At 38.9% G+C, this 17,648-nt stretch overlaps 1 non-coding gene across 1 annotated transcript; it reads right to left on the bottom strand.

Moving 5' to 3' along the window:
- Positions 1 to 459: 459 nt before the first annotated feature.
- Positions 460 to 566, bottom strand: LOC128287560 (small nucleolar RNA R71). The gene has a single exon (XR_008278260.1). It is a non-coding gene; the product is annotated as a small nucleolar RNA R71 (small nucleolar RNA).
- Between the last annotated feature and the right edge of the window lie 17,082 nt (positions 567 to 17,648).

The following is a 17,648-nucleotide window of genomic DNA, read 5'->3' on the forward strand; positions in this document are numbered from 1 at the left end:
ATTCGCACCACAGCTGAAGAGATGGTTGAAAATCAGGAAAACCCACTACCTTCTGCAATTGCTGCTGATCTAGTAAATTAGAATCCTACTCCACGCACTATGTATGATTATGCTAAACCTACTTTAAATGGAACTGAGTCAAGTATAGTTAGGCTTGCTGTTGCTGCAAATAATTTTGAACTGAAACCTAACACAATTCAAATGATCCAACAGTTTGTTCAGTTTGATGGTTTGCAGGACGAGGACCCAAATGCTCATTTGGCAAATTTCTTAGAGTTTTGTGACACTTTAAAGATCAATGGCGTTTCTGATGATCCTATTTACTTTTGGTTGTTTCCCTTTTCGTTGAGGAACAAAGCTAAACAGTGGTTGAACTCGTTACCACCAGGTTCAATCACTACTTGGGAACAAATGACCGAAAAATTTTTACTTAAATATTTTCTGTCAGCTAAAATGGCTAAGTTGAGGAATGATATCTCTTCTATTGTGCATATGGATCTAGAGACACTCTATGATGCATGGGAGAGATACAAGGACCTATTAAGAAGGTGCCCTCACCATGGGTTACCTTTATGGTTGCAGGTTCAAACGTTTTACAATGGCGTGAACCCTCAACAAGGCAATTTATCAACGCAGCTGCTGGTGGGGCTATCAATAACAAAACACCTGAAGTGACTTATGCATTTATTGAAGAGATGTCACTGAATAACTATTAGTGGCAAGTCATGAGAACAAAGTCGACAAAAGCAGCCGGTGTTTTCAACCTCGACGCGGTTACTATGCTATCTAACTAGGTAGAACTTTTAAATGAAAAGATTGACGGTTTATATGGTTCTACTCAGGCACATCTAGTGATAAGGTGTGATTCAAATGGAGGAGGAGCACACACAGAATATCAACCTTTAAATCCTAGCACCGAGGAGGAACAAGTTCAATATATGGGTAATAATAATTTTAGATCTCAAAATAACCCATATAGTAACACATATAATGTAGGTTAGAGGAACCATCCTAAATTCTCGTGAGGTGGTCAAGGGAATCAAAGGCCACAACATCCTCTGGGTTCAACAACTACCTTACCAACAGGAAAAGAAGCTGAACCTTGAGGAGATGCAAAAAAAATTATCTCGGTGTCAAAAACTCGATTTTAGAACACCGAAACAACATTTAAGAATCAACAAGCATCGATCCAAGGGCTCGAAACTCAGATAGGACAGCTCACCAAACTAATTTCTGAACAACCACAAGGTAGCTTGCCAAGTAATACTAAATCTAACCCAAGGGAACAACTCAACACGATTACCGCTCAAGGTGAGGAAGGGTTAGTTGAACCTGAACTAGAACCAAGGCAAGGAATGGTGGTAAGTAAAGGTAAAGGTAAGGTAGTCCAACAGTGAGCAACAACCGGTAAGTAAAGAGTACAAACCACGGGTGCCATATCCCAATGCAACAAGGAAAGGCCGCACAGATGAACAATTCGGTAAATTCCTTAAACTATTAAATAAATTGCATATTAACTTACTATTTATCGAAGCTCTTTTGCAGATGCCAAATGCAGTTAAATTTTTAAATGAGCTTTTAGTAAATAAGTGGAAGTTGGATGAGGCATCGCATGTGGAGATGAATGCAGTTTGCTCAGTCATTCTGTAGAATAAGCTGGCCAACAAATTGAAAGATCCAGGGAGTTTTACGATTCCTTGTTTAATTGGTAGCTTAGACATTAGTAATGCTTTGGCTGATTTAAGGGCCAGTATTAATGTCATGCCCTACAAAATGTTTAAACAACTATGTCTTGGAAAACCCAAACAAACTAGGATGAGCATTCAGTTAGCAGATAAAATAATTAGATTTCCTAGGGGTCGTTAAAATTGACAAATTTATGTTCCCAATCGATTTTGTTCTTCTAGACATAGAAGAGGATAGTGACGTGTCTTTAATTTTAGGAAAGCCCTTTTTAGCAACTGCTAGAACTATAATTGATGTTGGTACAGGTGAACTCACACTTCGTGTGGGTGGTGAAACAATCACTCTTCAAGCCAAAATTCTACTAATGCTGATCATGTGGTGCAACCTTCTTGCAGGAAATACGTTCGAAAAGCATACATGAGCCTTGTTCAAATAACAACAAAGAACCCATCTATAAAGAACGAAGGCTACAAATTGAGGAACTTGATGAATGACAGACACAGAAATCGAGAGCACATGATAGACCAAAACCATGCCATAACGAGCTCAATATTTCACCAAAACAACTTAAGGTTGGAGACAAAGTACTACTAGATGCAGCAGACCCTCATATTGCCACTTCTGAAACTAATGGAGCAATCCCTCTTACGGTACTTACCATTTTTCCATACGGTACAATCGAGGTAATTCATCCCATATTCAGCACTTTTAAGGAAAATAGTACTCGTCTAAAACCTTATTTTGACTTTGATAGCAGGAATGAGGAGTGTAAACTCCTCACACCACCATGACCACGCAACAAAGAGGTAAGTCGAGCTTAGACTATAAATAAGTGCTTCTTGGGAGGCAACCCGGGCACTAACAGTGTTAACTTCTTTTAATTTTAGTTTTTAACACCTAATTCACTAACTGAGTCTTTGAACACAGATTGTCCAAATCCACATAGCCAGGCACACGGGCATGCCTTCGGCCGTGCTCATACCACAGGTGGAGACACGGCCGTGCGATACAGCCGTGTGAAAATAGAGCAAAATTTTTCCCCAACACGGGATTCGATACGTTGCCACGATTGTGCCACATGGCCGTGGACGAAACTATCAAAACAACACGAGTGTGCGCCATGCCCGTGTTCAGAAGCCATGGTTGAAACTGAGAAATAAACACGGGCGTGCGAGACACCCGTGCCCACAACCCGTGCTCGGCACTGTGAAATTAACACAGGCGTGTGCATCCATACACGGGCGTAGGAGAAGCGAACAAAATAGGACACGATCGTGTGCACCAACACGGCCAAAGAACACGGGCATGGGCCGAATTTCAGACATGCCCAAATTTGAAAATCATGAAACACACTGGCTGGAATAAGGGCACACGAGTGTGCCCCATGACTATGTGCCCCAAAATCTATACAAACCCTTCACTATTTATCATGTCCTTCCCCAAAAACCCTAACCCTAGCCGCCGAAATCCCCTCTCCCACCACTGACCGGCCACTCCTTCCTCTTTCTCCTTCCATTTTTCACCTCTTTTAATCTCCTTCATCCTCTCTTCTCACCCTTGCACACCACACAACCTCATTACCCACGCCAATGGCCGATCACATCACTCCTCCACCAAGCACTATTACGTTTGTCCATTCTCTTTTCTCTATTCTCTTGTTATTTATTGTTATTTCTTGTTTATTTGAATGTTTTTTATGATAATCATGCTTGTACTCTTTGTTTTTATTTAGAAACTTGCCATTTTAGTTGATGCATTATGATACATTCATCCTTGTGTTTCCATAGATTTCATGCCATATTCCATATTATCATTACCATATGCACTAGGTATTTCGTTAGCACTATTCTTGTATTCTTAATGCTAATAATTAATTGCTATATCTATTAAGACTTAGTCATTTTCAGTAGATTTTCCCTTTAGTCAGTAACCCCTATGAAGAATTCTTGTTTAGTTTTAACATGTCTGCATACTTTTACATGCTATTCTTGGGGATTATTCTTATAACTTCATCTTTTCATTGTAGATGCCATGACGAACCAAAAAGGCAAGAAGACTGCCGTCCCCACCTCGAAGAAGAGGAAAAGAGCAGCATCATCTTCGAGTTCTACCGCTGAGATCAGGCACCCATTCCTCCAATTTCCACCGGGACCACAAGAGGAACTTTTTTAAATACTCTGGGCCCGACCCTTAGGTGCGGGCTGTTGCATTGATTGGGCCACTCTGGAGCAGATTCAACTCACCAATGCAGTTTGGGCCCTCCTGACTACTGACCCGTGGGGCTCTTCTTCGAGATCGTCGAGCCGACATACCTCGAGCTCACACTCGAACTCTGTTCGACCTTCCACCTCCAAGCAGTTATGACAGAGTTCGATGATCCCAAAACAGTCCAGTTCCGTCTCAGTGGTTTAGTCCGCCAGTTGAGCGTACCTGAGTTCGGCATCCCTTTGGGGTACGGAGGAGTTCATGGATGAAAATGATTTTGACACCCTCCATCGCCACATCCACTTGTCTCCCTCCAACTGCTGGAGCGCCCTCGTTCCTGCTTCGGCCACCTCTGACCCTAGTCGCTCCAAGGCATCGGCTCTCACCCCATCTCTGCGATACTTACACGCCATCCTAGCCCGCACCCTGATAGGACAGAGAGAGAGTGCCGGCGTCGTCAACACTAAAGACTCCTTTTTTTTGTGGAGCATGGCGAATGGGCACGTGTTCGACCTCGCCTATTTCATCGCCCTTGCCATTCGCCATCAGACGGAGTGGTACAGGAAGGGAGTCATTTCCATTGGCCCTTATGTGACTCGCCTGGTGCGGTACTTCGGTCTCCTCAACACGGTGACTCAAGCATCCTCTCTCACTCTCATCGGTCAGATGTCCCCATAGGGTACCTCGACTATGCTCCATATGAGGATGATCGAGCGACGACGTGGATTTGATCCTCCTCGGTACTACCTCATCTAGTCATCTGAGTAGGAGGACCCAAAGGACATTACTGATGATGTCCGTCCACAACACGAGGACCCACCATCTCAGCCACCGCCCATTCATCGCCTAGTTCATGCGTCTGCTTCACTCTCTGACATCTCTGAGTGCCTCACACGATTCGAGCAGCAATGTTTTCAGCGCTTTGATAATATTGATGCGACATTACATCAGATTTGTCAGCACTTTCATATCTCATTGCCACCTCCACCTCGCGAACCATCTAGCGATGAAGATTTTTAAAGACTTTTTATTTATTATTTCTATTTTTACTTTTATCTTTATTTATATATTTAAAGTACTTTTTATTTTACTTCTATTTAATACTATTCTATTTTTAGGTTTTAAAATTAATATTAGATAATTTATGTTTTTGGCTATTTCTTTACGAGTAATTATGCTTCTTTATATTTCCTAAAGAGTTTGTGATTTTATCGCAATTATAAAGAGCTCCAAAGCTCACTATTACTTAGGACTTGCAACTCCACTGGAAAAGGTTCTCCATGATTGCCATGTCTTGCTTGACCACGACCATAGCTACTACCAGATATAATATTCTTTTGGTGCAGGACTTAAGGACTAACGAACCTCTACCACCACCGGAGTATCCTCCTCCACTTTTATCATTGCCTTGGCCGATTATTCTCCATAACTCCAATTCAAGGAAGTCATCCACAAATTCAGGAAGTTTCACTTCTCTCCCTCTCTTATATCTATATTATTCAGTAATACTATCTTTGTACATTGAGGACAATGTACATCTTAAGTGTGGGGGGGGTTATTTATATCATTATCAGAAAAATCCCTAAATTTTGTCTTATTCTCACGTGAATCACTCATATCACTATTAGAATGAATCTTGAATTTTTATTGATATGTCTTGAATTAAAACATAGGAATTTATGCATTGACTATTTAAACTTTAAAGGAATTAAGGAATCAAACATGAAAAGTTGATTCTTGAGAATTAAAATTTTTAAGTTGTTTCCCCAAGTTTAGGTATTATCTTAAGTTGAAATTCACAGGTTAAACATCAAAAAGCCATAATTTTTGTGAGATCTTGAGCCTTTAGAGCATATATTATTTCTTTCATGCTCACTTTTATTATTGCTTTGAGTGCATCAATATCGAATCGTTATTCTAGAACTTGCTTGATTATGCATGTCAAGACCACACCATTGATTTGATATGTCGAGATAATAAAAGCACTTAGGTTTAACCCAGTTACTCCATAAAAGCCTATCCTCATAATTAACCCTTAGTGAACCCCTTTGAGCCTAACAAGCCATTCGTTGATTTACCCTCAATATTAACTCATAACCCATTACTGTTGAAATCCCCTAATTTGATCCCTATTTTTGTCGAGATTTGATTTGAATTAATTGCTTAGCTATGTTTTATTTTTCGTTGTAATAATTAGCAAAGTTCTATGTTATTTGACTAGTTCTTAAAAAAAAAAAACAACAACAACATACATACATATTAGTAGTAATTCTTTGTTTTTGAGCTTAAGTATTTAAATTCCTTATCCCATGAAGAAAAGCTCAGTCCTAGGATTTTCTAATGAGAAATGTAATTTATCAAGTTGTAGTATTTTTCTAGTTAGGTAATTTTTCAATTCAATCTCGATTCTAACCTTCTTTTTCAGCTTGTAACCACACCCCCTAACCAAAGCGACGTTACAACCCTCTAAAGACCTTTTGATTGATGTATCATATCAAGATATAGTGGTAGAGATTTGATTTTCACGCAAGCCTATGATAATAACTTTTCATATTGATTGTTGAGTGTTAAGTTTCTTGTCCTTAAACACCTTGAGTGATTTGAGTGAATCTTTAGTGAGCATGTGAAACTCTATGATGTTTTGAATCAAAGGTGATTACTTAGATGAGGGGAGACACCTATGTTTTCGTGATAAAATGTTCAACTTGGAATGTTTGAAACTTTGATGTTCTTCGAGTTGAATTTTCAATGTATAATTACTTATAGATTATTTTTAGGTACTATTGATGAGAATTATAAGTTGAGAAGAATTTATTTTTATTGTGAGTTGAGGATTTTGCTGGAGGACAAGCAAACGCTTAAGTGTGAGGGTATTTGATAAATCGTAATTTATACATATTTTTATCTCATGCTTAGCATATTTTTGGATGAATTATCCTTAGATTTGGTGAATTCGATGCTCTTAATCCTTTAATTCCATGTTTTATACTTAGGTGAGCATAGGAGAGTAAAAAGAGTGAGAAACGGGCCAAAAACGGAGAAAATAGGTCAACGTGGGAAATCAACACGGCCTGGACCTCCTCACACGGGTAGTTCACACGCCCGTGTCCATTCAACAGACTCGAACAAGGTTTGAAGCAATCGAACACAAGCGTGTCACACGGGCGTGTCCCTATCGAGACCAAATCTAGTCCTATTCGAAAAAGGCCACTCTTAAGGGTTTTGAAGCATTCTAAAGCCTATATAAACACCCCAGGAGGTACTTGAAAGACACACACAGAGTAGGAGGCAAGTAATTACTCGAAGAAAGCCGATTGATCCATCTTAGAAGCCGGATTCACCTTCAAGACTGAAGATCTCCCTTCAAGAGTTCTTGGGTTTTCTTTATGTTTTGTTATCATTATTCTTTTGATATGTTTTCTTTCATAAATATGAACTAAACCCCCTAAATACCGAAGGGGAATGAAACCTAAGACGGATCTTGTTATTATTATCTGAATTATATGATAAATATTTGACTTTTTCTTAATTATGAGTTCTTAATTCTTTCTTTAATATTCTAGGATATTGATTCAAGTATTGATGTGCTTATTCAGAGGAGCAAAAGTCCCTGTCTATGAGTAGATCTAACATAATTAAGCGGAGTTGATTGCATGGCTAGAGATAGGGTGACATAATTTTGCTGGATTAGGGTGAAACCTAATAAGGGAATCCATAGATCGAGTTAATGCAGCACTAGTGGTTTTAATTAGAAAGAAATTTCAATTAGTCAACCTAGGGTTAGATGTTGTTAGTCTTGAGAGAGATAATAATATAACTTAGGGATTTTTACGGATCAAGTCAAATGAATAAATCGTCTGATTTAGAGTCAATAACAAGTGAAGTCTAGGTGGATTTTTCCCTTAGGTATTGTCCAAATCATTCAGTTTTCCCAAAAGTTATTTCCCCAATTTACTTTCTGTGCATTCTTAGTTTAGTAATTAGTTTATATGAAACAAACCCCTTTATTTTTAGTTCCTTTGGGTTCAACATCCCAGTCTTGCCATAAGCTATACTACTGTTCGATAAGGTGCGCTTGCCTTTGTTGTGATAATGGTTAGTTTTCAAGAACGAACATTGATAAATTATAAAACTTATCACGACTCACATCACGTCAAGGAGGAATACCCTTAATAGCTTGAATCACATCTTCTGCTAACCAAACCCAAAAAAGATCAAGGTTCCACGACCTGTCTTCTGTAGTCATCTCATGCAAAAGGCAATCAGGATTTAGATTGATATTAGGGGAAACATATCGTAATAGGGGTCCGATGTAGGGAATCCAATTATCCTTCTGGCACTGAATTTTGTGACCATCTCCAATGGACTAGTGCAAGTTTTCACGAAATAATGTCCAAATTTTGGACAAAGATGTCCAAAGAAAAAAGCATCTATTCTTATCAATGCAATCTGGTAACTCGTCCTTCATTTGGTACTTTGATCTAATCACGCAAACCCAAAAAGCTTCCTTGTCCGACACCAATTTGAAATCCTTCTTCATTAAAAAAGAAATATTCTAGTCTCGGAGTTTCCTTAGCCCTAATCCTCCACACATTTTAGGTTGACAAATGGAATCCCAGCCAACCAGAGACATCATTTATTTCCTTTCAGAAGATCCCCAAATAAACTATTTAACCAAACTTTCAATCTCATCTCGAACTTTCCTAGGTATCATCATGGATTGCATGAAATAACTTAGGATAGATAAGAGGATTGATTGCTCCAAAGTAACACTCCCAGCAAAAGAGAGCTTTTTGGCTTCCCAGCTTTGAAGCTTACCCCACACTTTCTCCACCACGAACTGAAGAGTGCTACTAGTAACCCTTTGGTGAAAAAGAGGAACTCCAAGATAATGACCAAGATTATGAAAACACTAAAAACCAAACATAGTGATAATCATATTCACCATAGTTTCATCCACACTTTTAGAAAAGAAAATGTTGGTCTTCCCCGCCTTAATTTTATGTCCAAATAATGCACAAAAATCATCCAAAATGGTTTTTTAAAACTCCACCATGCCTTGAATCAACTTTACTGAAGATAACCAAATCATCTGCAAAAAATTAATGTGAGATAGCAGGCCCATCTCTAGAAAGACGAATAGGGCCATTATTTGAATTTTGATAGTGTGACGTCTCCTAATTGTTTAAATTGTTTTGAATATAGTAAATGTCTTCCAATCAAGAACAAGATGAGTCCGAGGGAGCTGAGAGCCATGCTCCAGCTTTCGTACAATGAGTTGTATCTAGTAGTAGTAGAAGGCTGATGTCAGAAGGCCGAGAAGAGGCCCGAGCTACCTTCTTTGATATGATGGATGAATGGTTTGGGGATTATCTAAGAAATCGCCCCAATATACCAAGACCTCACCTGCCCCCTAACCAACTTGACGAGGATGTGCCACGAGGAATGGCACCGGTGAGAATCTTTAAAGCCCCTGTAGATAAGCTTAGGAAGTATAGGGCTGAGGAATTTAGAGCGAAAGTTGATGATGACGCTGAAAGAGCCGAGTTCTGGCTCGAGAACATTTCGAGGATACTAGATGATTTGTCATGCACACCCGAGGAATGTTTGAAGTGTGCTGTGTCCCTTTTGAAGGACACTGCATACAATTGGTAGAAGACTGTATCCTCGGTAGTGCCAAAGGAAAATATTACTTGGGATTTCTTCCAAGCAGAGTTTAGGAAGAAATACATTAGCCAACGGTTTTTGGACTCAAAGTGAAAGGATTCCTGAAACTCAAACAAGGTAACAAGACTGTAGCGGAATATGAGAGAGAGTTCGTATGACTAAGTCAGTACGCAACTGAATGGGTCAAAACTTAATCGGAGATGTGTAAACGCTTCGAGGAAGGCCTGAATGAGGACATCAAGTTGTTAATTGGGATCTTGGAAATACGGGAGTTTGCCACATTGGCCGATTGAGCCAAGAAGGCCGAGGAACTTAATAATGAAAGAAAACAAGCTAAAAGAGAGGCTCGAGTTGCAAGCAAGAGGTCTGGCGGTAAAACACTCTCGTTCTCTGAAAAGAAAGCCAGGAGCCTGCATGAACGCTCTACTTCGTCAGTGGGATATTCAGGTAGATCGAGAAACTCTAAGCGACAAGGTCAAAAGTCTTCCTCCCCGATGGTGACTAGTGTGGGGAGTGTAGATGATCAAAAATCAAAGTGTAAGAGCTGCAACAAATTTCATTTTGGGGATTGTCGAATGAAGAGCGGCGCATGTTTCAAATGTGGTTCTCTTGATCACTTCCTCAGAGGCTGCCCAGAGCAAGTTGAAAAAGAAGTGGATGTAGCCCCAAAATCGAGTACTCCTATTCCACGAGGTAAACCTTCGAGATACCCAGGGAGTGCTAGCGGCAGTCGAGTCAAGACGAAAGGCGCTGCAAAACCAGAGGTTTGAGCCCCGGCAAGAACATATGCGATATGTGCTCGAGAGGAAGCCTCTGCTCCTGATGTTATTACGGGTACTTTCTCTCTTTTTGATACCAGTGTTATTGCTTTAATTGACCCAGGGTCGATGCATTCATATATCTGCATAAGATTAACGTCTAGTATGAACATATCTATTGAGCCTACAGAATTCATCATTAAAGTGTCGAACACACTAGGCAAATCAGTCCTGGTTGATAAAGTCTGTAAAAATTGTCCTTTGATGATTCAAGGTCATTGTTTTCCGGCTAACCTTATGTTGTTACCATTTGATGAATTTGATATAATACTTGGTATGGATTGGTTAGCCCTTCATGATGTAACAGTGAATTGTGGTAGTAAGTATATTAAATTGAAATGTCCGGATGGTAAGATTCTACGAGTCGAATCAAGAGAATTAGGTTCACCGCTGGTTATAATCACATCAATGGTTGTCCAGAGATATATGAGGAAAAGATACGAAGCCTACCTTGCATTTTTTATGAACACTAAGGAAATTGCATTGAAGATTAAGTCTGTGCCGATAGTATGTGAGTACCCAGATGTATTTCAGGAGGAATTACCTGGATTACCTCCTGAAAGGGAGATAGAGTTTGGTATTGAGTTGGTGCCAGGGATGACTCCCATTTCTATTGCTCCGTATAGAATGGCACCTACTGAGTTGAAGGATTTAAAAGCACAGTTGCAAGAATTGATGGATAAAGGCTTCGCAAGGCCATCTTTTTCACCTTGGGGTGCCCCTGTGTTGTTCGTAAACAAGAAAGATGGCTCGATGAGGTTATGTATCAATTAACGGCAACTAAATAAGGTGACTATCAAGAATAAATATCCTTTGCTAAGGATCGATGATTTGTTTGACCAGTTGAGAGGAGCCACCGTATTCTCCAAGATAGACTTGATGTTTGGCTATTATCAATTGCGAGTTAAAGACTCAGATGAATCCAAGACAGATTTCAGAACGAGGTATGGCCATTATGAATTTCTTGTCATGCCGTTTGGACTGACGAATGCACCGACTGTGTTTATGGATCTAATGAACAGGATCTTTCAGCCATATTTGGATAAGTTTGTCGTTGTGTTTATTGATGACATTTTGATCTACTTTAAAGGTGAGACAGAGCATGAGAAGCACTTGAAAATTGTGTTATAGACCTTGCGAGAAAAGCAACTATATGCTAAGTTTAGCAAGAGTGAGTTTTGGCTCTACGAGGTTGAATTTTTGGGTCATATAGTTTCGGGTGAAGGCATCTGAGTTGATCCAAGTAAGATTTATGCAATTGTTGAATGGAAATCACCTAAGAATGTAACCGAGGTTAGAAGCGTTTTGGGCTTAGCCCGTTATTATCGAAGATTTGTAAAAGGATTTTCCTTGATAGCGACTACAATGACGAAGCTGCTTCAGAAATATGTTAAGTTTGATTGGACAGAGAAGTGTCAGTAAAGTTTTGAGAAGTTAAAGGCATTGCTGACCGAAGCTCCTATTTTAGTGCTACCTGAACCGGGAAAAGAATTTGTGGTCTATAGTGATGCATCCTTAAATAGATTGGGTTGTGTACTTATGCAAGATGGCAAGGTGATAGCCTATGCTTCACGGAAATTGAAGCCTCATGAGAAGAATTATCCAACCCACGACCTAGAGCTTACCGCTATTATTTTTGCCTTGAAAATTTGGAGGCATTATTTGTATGGCGAGACTTTTCGTATATTCATAGACCACAAGAGTTTGAAATACTTGATGACTCAGAAAAAACTAAATTTAAGATAACAAAGATGGTTAGAATTAATTAAGGATTATGACCTAATTATCGACTATCACCCGGGAAAGGCGAATGTGGTCGCCAATGCATTGAGTAGAAAATCCCTGTATGCTTTGAGAGCTATGGATACTCGTTTGACTTTGCCTGATGATGGTTCAGTTTTTGCTGAGCTTGAGGCTAGGCTGACATTTCTGCAAGAAATTCTTGATGCTCAGCTTAATGATGATGACTTGCAAGCAAAAAGAGCTCAATGTGAGTCTGGTGTTGATTCAGATTTCCGAATTAGTCCTGATGGATGTTTGATGTTCAAAGATAGGGTTTGTGTACCCAAAGACAATGAACTTATTCGGAAGATTTTGCAAGAAGCACATAACAGTCGTTTGTCTATTCACCCGGGAAGTACCAAGATGTACAACGATTTAAAAAAGTTGTACTGTGGAATGCTATGAAAAGAGATGTATCTAAATTTGTATCGAAATGCCTGGTGTGTCAGCAAGTTAAAGCTGAACATCAAGTGCCTTCAGGTTTGTTACAACCTGTAATGGTCCCCGAATGGAAGTGGGACAGAGTTACCATGGGCTTCGTGACAGGATTACCTATGACTCCGAAAAAGAAAGATACCATTTGGGTTATAGTGGATAAATTGACAAAGTCAGCTCATTTTATTCCTGTAAGGATGGATTATTTTCTTGATAGATTAGCCGATTTGTACATTTCTAAGATAGTAAGATTGCATGGAGTACCACTGTCAATTATTTCTGACAGAGACCCGAGGTTCACTTCGAGATTCTGGAATAAGTTACAAGAAGCCTTGGGTACAAAGTTGAGCTTTAGCACAACTTTTCACCCTCAGACCGATGGTTAGTCTGAGCGGATGATTCAAATTCTCGAGGACATGTTGCGTTGTTACATCCTTGAATTTTAGGGTACTTGGGAAAAATACCTGCCATTGGTAGAATTTGCCTACAACAATAGTTTCCAAACAAGCTTGAAGATGGCACCTTATGAGGCCTTGTATGGTAGGAAATGCCGAACTCCATTGTACTGGATAGAACTCAAGAAAAATCAGATTCATGGAGTTGATCTAATTAAAGAAACTAAAGAAAAAGTTAAAGTGATACGGGATTGTTTAAAAGCGGCAACAGATAGGCAAAAGTTTTATGCTGATCTGAAAAGAAAGGAAATTGAGTTTCAAGTTGGGGATAGAGTATTTTTGAAAGTATCTCCATGGAAAAAGGTATTGAGATTTGGTCGAAAAGGTAAACTGAGCCCACGATTTATCAGACCATACGAGATCACTGAAAGGGTTAGACCGTTAGCCTATCGTTTGGCGTTACCACCCGAACTAGAAAAGATTCACGATGTGTTCCATGTATCCATGTTAAGAAGATATCGATCAGACCCTTCTCATGTAATTTCGTCGACTGAGATTGAAATTCGACCGGACATGACCTATGGAGAGGAACCAGTTATGATATTGGCTCGCGAAGTTAAATAGTTGAGAAATAAAAATGTGGCTTTTGTAAAAGTTTTATGGCAATGACATGGTGTAGAAGAGGCTACATGGGAGCCGGAAGAAACTATGAGGAGTCAATATCCGAATCTATTTCCTGGTAAGACTTTCGAGGACGAAAGTCCCTAAGGGGGAGAAATGTAACGTCCAGAAATAGTGGTTTCGGGACCACAAATCCGACATCAAAATATTTATTTTATGATTATTATGAGGCCTAGAATATGAGTATATACATGTGTTAAAGTTTCATGAAGAAATTCTAAGCATAAGGTGTCCAATTGGAAATTAGGGACTAAATTGAATAAATTGCAAAACTTGGATTCTAGAAGCAATTTGTATGAAATTGCTTTAGATTATGAATTAGTAGGTCTTGGATAGTAATTTTCCCAAATTCTAAATTTTTGGACAAAAATGGGTTTGCATGGATGAAATTTTAAGAAAGGGCATAAGGGCATTTTGGTCATTAGGCTTTTTAATGAAATAAAATGGCAAAAATGAACCAAAATCAGATCATTTTCTCCTTCATCCAGCCGAATTTCAAGGGTCACCATAGCTAGGGTTTTCAAGCTTTCCAAGCTAAATAGTAAGTGCTCCCAAGCCCCGTTTTTCATGTTCTTTGTATTTGTGAAATCCCGATAGCTTGCTCTTCCTATTTCTACCCATATTTCATGCTAGAGTTTATGTTAAAAAATTTACCCATGCATGAGTTATTGGTATTTTGATGGATTATGGAGGAATATAAAAGATTAATGTGTGTTAAACATCTTTTCCAAGTTGGTTTTCATGAGAAACCTTTATAGGGACTATTTTGCAAAAGATGTAAATGTGTGGTAGAAATGGGGAAGATAATGAAAAATGTGGGTTTCCATAAGAGAGAAAAATGTTCGGTTAGGCTTGGGTAAGATAGAAATTGCATGTGTTTCATTATACGAGCTTAGGGACTAAATCGTAAAAATGTCAAAGGTTAGAGGCAAAGCGGTCAATTAGACCGGGGGTGGATATTAAACTTGAAATGTATTATGTGGGGTATTAATGAGTTAATTTTGCTGTTATAGACCCCGAAGAACAAGTTTCGAAGGTCGATCGTGGTAAACGCAAGGTTTCGGAATAACCGAAACACAATCCCGAAAAGAATACCAAGTAAGTTCGGATAACTTTAAGTAAACCCCTAATATGCATAATTGTATGATTTATCAATGCATGAAATTTTCATTTATTGATAGTATGAAGATGCATGAAATGCATCTTTAGTAATGACTTGTTGATAATCATCTCGGTTGAGGTTGATAAAGGGGATTCGATGGATAAACCCTGATTGATATGTGTAACGGGATCCTGCATGTGTTACAGTAAGGATTTAGCCCGGACGGGTAATCCGTTGATCTCAATTATGAAAAGGATCTAGCCCGGACGAGTGTTCCTTGAATGATCAAGCCTCCCAAAGAATATATATGCATTACAGATTTAGCCTGGACGGGTAATCTGATTAGGGTCTGAATTTAGCCTGGACTGGTAATTCAGATCCAAGCTCATTAAGGGTGTTGTCGCTATAAGAGATTTAGCCTGGACTGGTAATCTCGACATCACCTTACAAGTTCATGATATGTGGGATTTAGCCTGGACTGGTAATCCTGCTATATGGTGTGAGGTTCGTGGGAGTGAATATATGGAATGATCATTCCTATGAATTGACGGATAATGGGTATTCCATTGAGATTTCCTAGAAACTCAATGAGATCAACATGGGATATACATATATGAATGAAATGTTGAACGATGAGCTCATCTAGTTAGATTATATGATACATGATTATGTGACTCACTCATTGATTGAGTGCATGTGATAGGAAATCATTTCATAATGGATGATTTCATGAATTAAGTATGGATGTATGCTAATTATTCGGTAAGTTTACTTTCCGGTTATTTGAGCTTACTAAGCATGAAAATGGTTACTCCCTCTCTTTTCCCTGTTTTTTAGAGCTCGAGGAATCATAAAGATTGGAATACGATTCGAGAGTCAACACACTATCAACTAATCAAGCTTTGGTATAAAGACACTTCTATTTTGTTAATGGCATGTATAGGGCTTTGAGTATTTTGTCATATAAGTCATTTTAATTTCCAAATGAAGGCATGTAAAGATGCATTCATCTTTTTGTACAAGGCCATGGAGATTGGCATATTTGAAAATAAGCTATGACCTGCCTTTATATGCATGTTTATGCTCCATTATGATGGGTTGCTATAAGTGGCAATGAGTTCAAAAACGAGCCAAGTTTTGAATGTTTTACAATAACATAAGAACCCATAAATACTAGATGGGAAATAACCTTTTTGAATGAAACCAATGATATGAGGTTTCCATACAACTAATTTCATCAAGATCATTTACAAGTGTATAAATCATGTTTTACTTTGAATTTGGTATCTTTTAAGAAAAAGAAGTAGAAAGGGGTGATTAAAGGCTTGCTAAATAGCCTATTAAAGTCCACATGGTTAGACACACAGGCGTGTGTCTATGCCGTGTGTGACACACGGCCTATCCCCATGGGCGTGTGGTATGGCCGTGTGTCCCCTACACCTAAAACTTTAAGTCAAATTAGTCTATGGGTAGGACACACGAGCGTGTGCCTTGGCCGTGTCTAAAAGTCAGTGTTGCCCACGGGTTAAAGGCATGGACATGCCTTAGACCACACGGGCGTGGGTGATCACAAGGCCCCTCATGCACGGGCGTGTGACACTTCTAAATAAGGAAATTTTTCTGAAGTTATGGAATGTTTTCGGTCCTAACCCGAATCATCTCTATGTATATTTAAGGCTTCAGAGGCCCATTTAAAGGATGAGATGTGAATGCTTTTAAGTTTCAGTTTGGAGCTAAAACTAGTGAGTCGAGTCAGCATGTTTTAAATGAAAAGTTCCGTTAATGCCTCGAACCCTATCCCAGCACCGTATACGGGTGAGGGGTGTTACAGTGATATTCTGAATCAAAGGTAATTACTTAGATGAGGGGAGACACCTATGTTTGCATGAATAAAATGCTCAACTTGGAATGTTTGGAACTTTTATGTTCTTTTAGTTGAATTCTCAATGTATGATTACTTATGGATTAATTTGAGATATTATCGATAAAAATTATAAGTTGAAAAGAATTTATTTTGATTAAGAGTTGAGAATTTTGCTTGAAGACAAGAAAATGCTTAAGTGTGGGGGTATTTGATAAACCGTAAATTATACATATTTTTACCCCATGTTTAATGCATTTTATAGATGATTTCTCATTAGAATTGGTGAATTCGATGCTCCTAATGCTTTAATTTCATGTTTTATAATTATGAGAGCATAGAAGAGCGAAAGGAATGAGAAATGGCCAAAAACAAAGAAAATGGGCCAAAGTACGAATTCAACACGGCCTGGACTTCCTCACACGGGTAACCCACACGGTCATGTCAATTTGGAAGAATCGAAGCACGATTCACACAGGCAGACCACACGGCTATGTCAATTTGGCAGGCTCGAACACGGCCTGAAGTAATCGCGCACGGGCGTGTCACATGGGCGTGTCCTTGCAGAGCCCAAGTTGAGTCCAATTCAGAAAAGGCCAATTTTGAGAGCTCATAGGCATTCCAAAGCCTATAAATACACCCTAGAGGAGGAAAAAAAAGGAGAAGGAGAAGGGGGAATAAGGAATTACTCCAAGGAAGCCTATTGATCCATCTCGGAAGCCAGATTCATCGTCAAGACTGAAGATTTCTCCTCAATTTCCCTTTAAGAGTTTTGGGTTTTATTTATGTTTTGTATTCTTTATTCTTCTGAGATGTTTTCTTATTTAGTTATGAACTAAAATCCCTAAATACCTAAGGGGAATGAAACCTAAGACGAATCTTGTTATTATTTTCTGAATCGTATGATAAATATTTAACTTGTTCTTAATTATGTGTTCTTAATTCTTGTTTTGATATCTCTGGATACTGATTCAAGACATGATCTTATTCAGAGGAGGAATAGACCCTGTCTAAGA

The sequence above is a fragment of the Gossypium arboreum genome, chromosome 13 (assembly GCF_025698485.1).
Source record: "Gossypium arboreum isolate Shixiya-1 chromosome 13, ASM2569848v2, whole genome shotgun sequence".
In the NCBI taxonomy this organism is placed as follows: Eukaryota; Viridiplantae; Streptophyta; class Magnoliopsida; order Malvales; family Malvaceae; genus Gossypium; species Gossypium arboreum.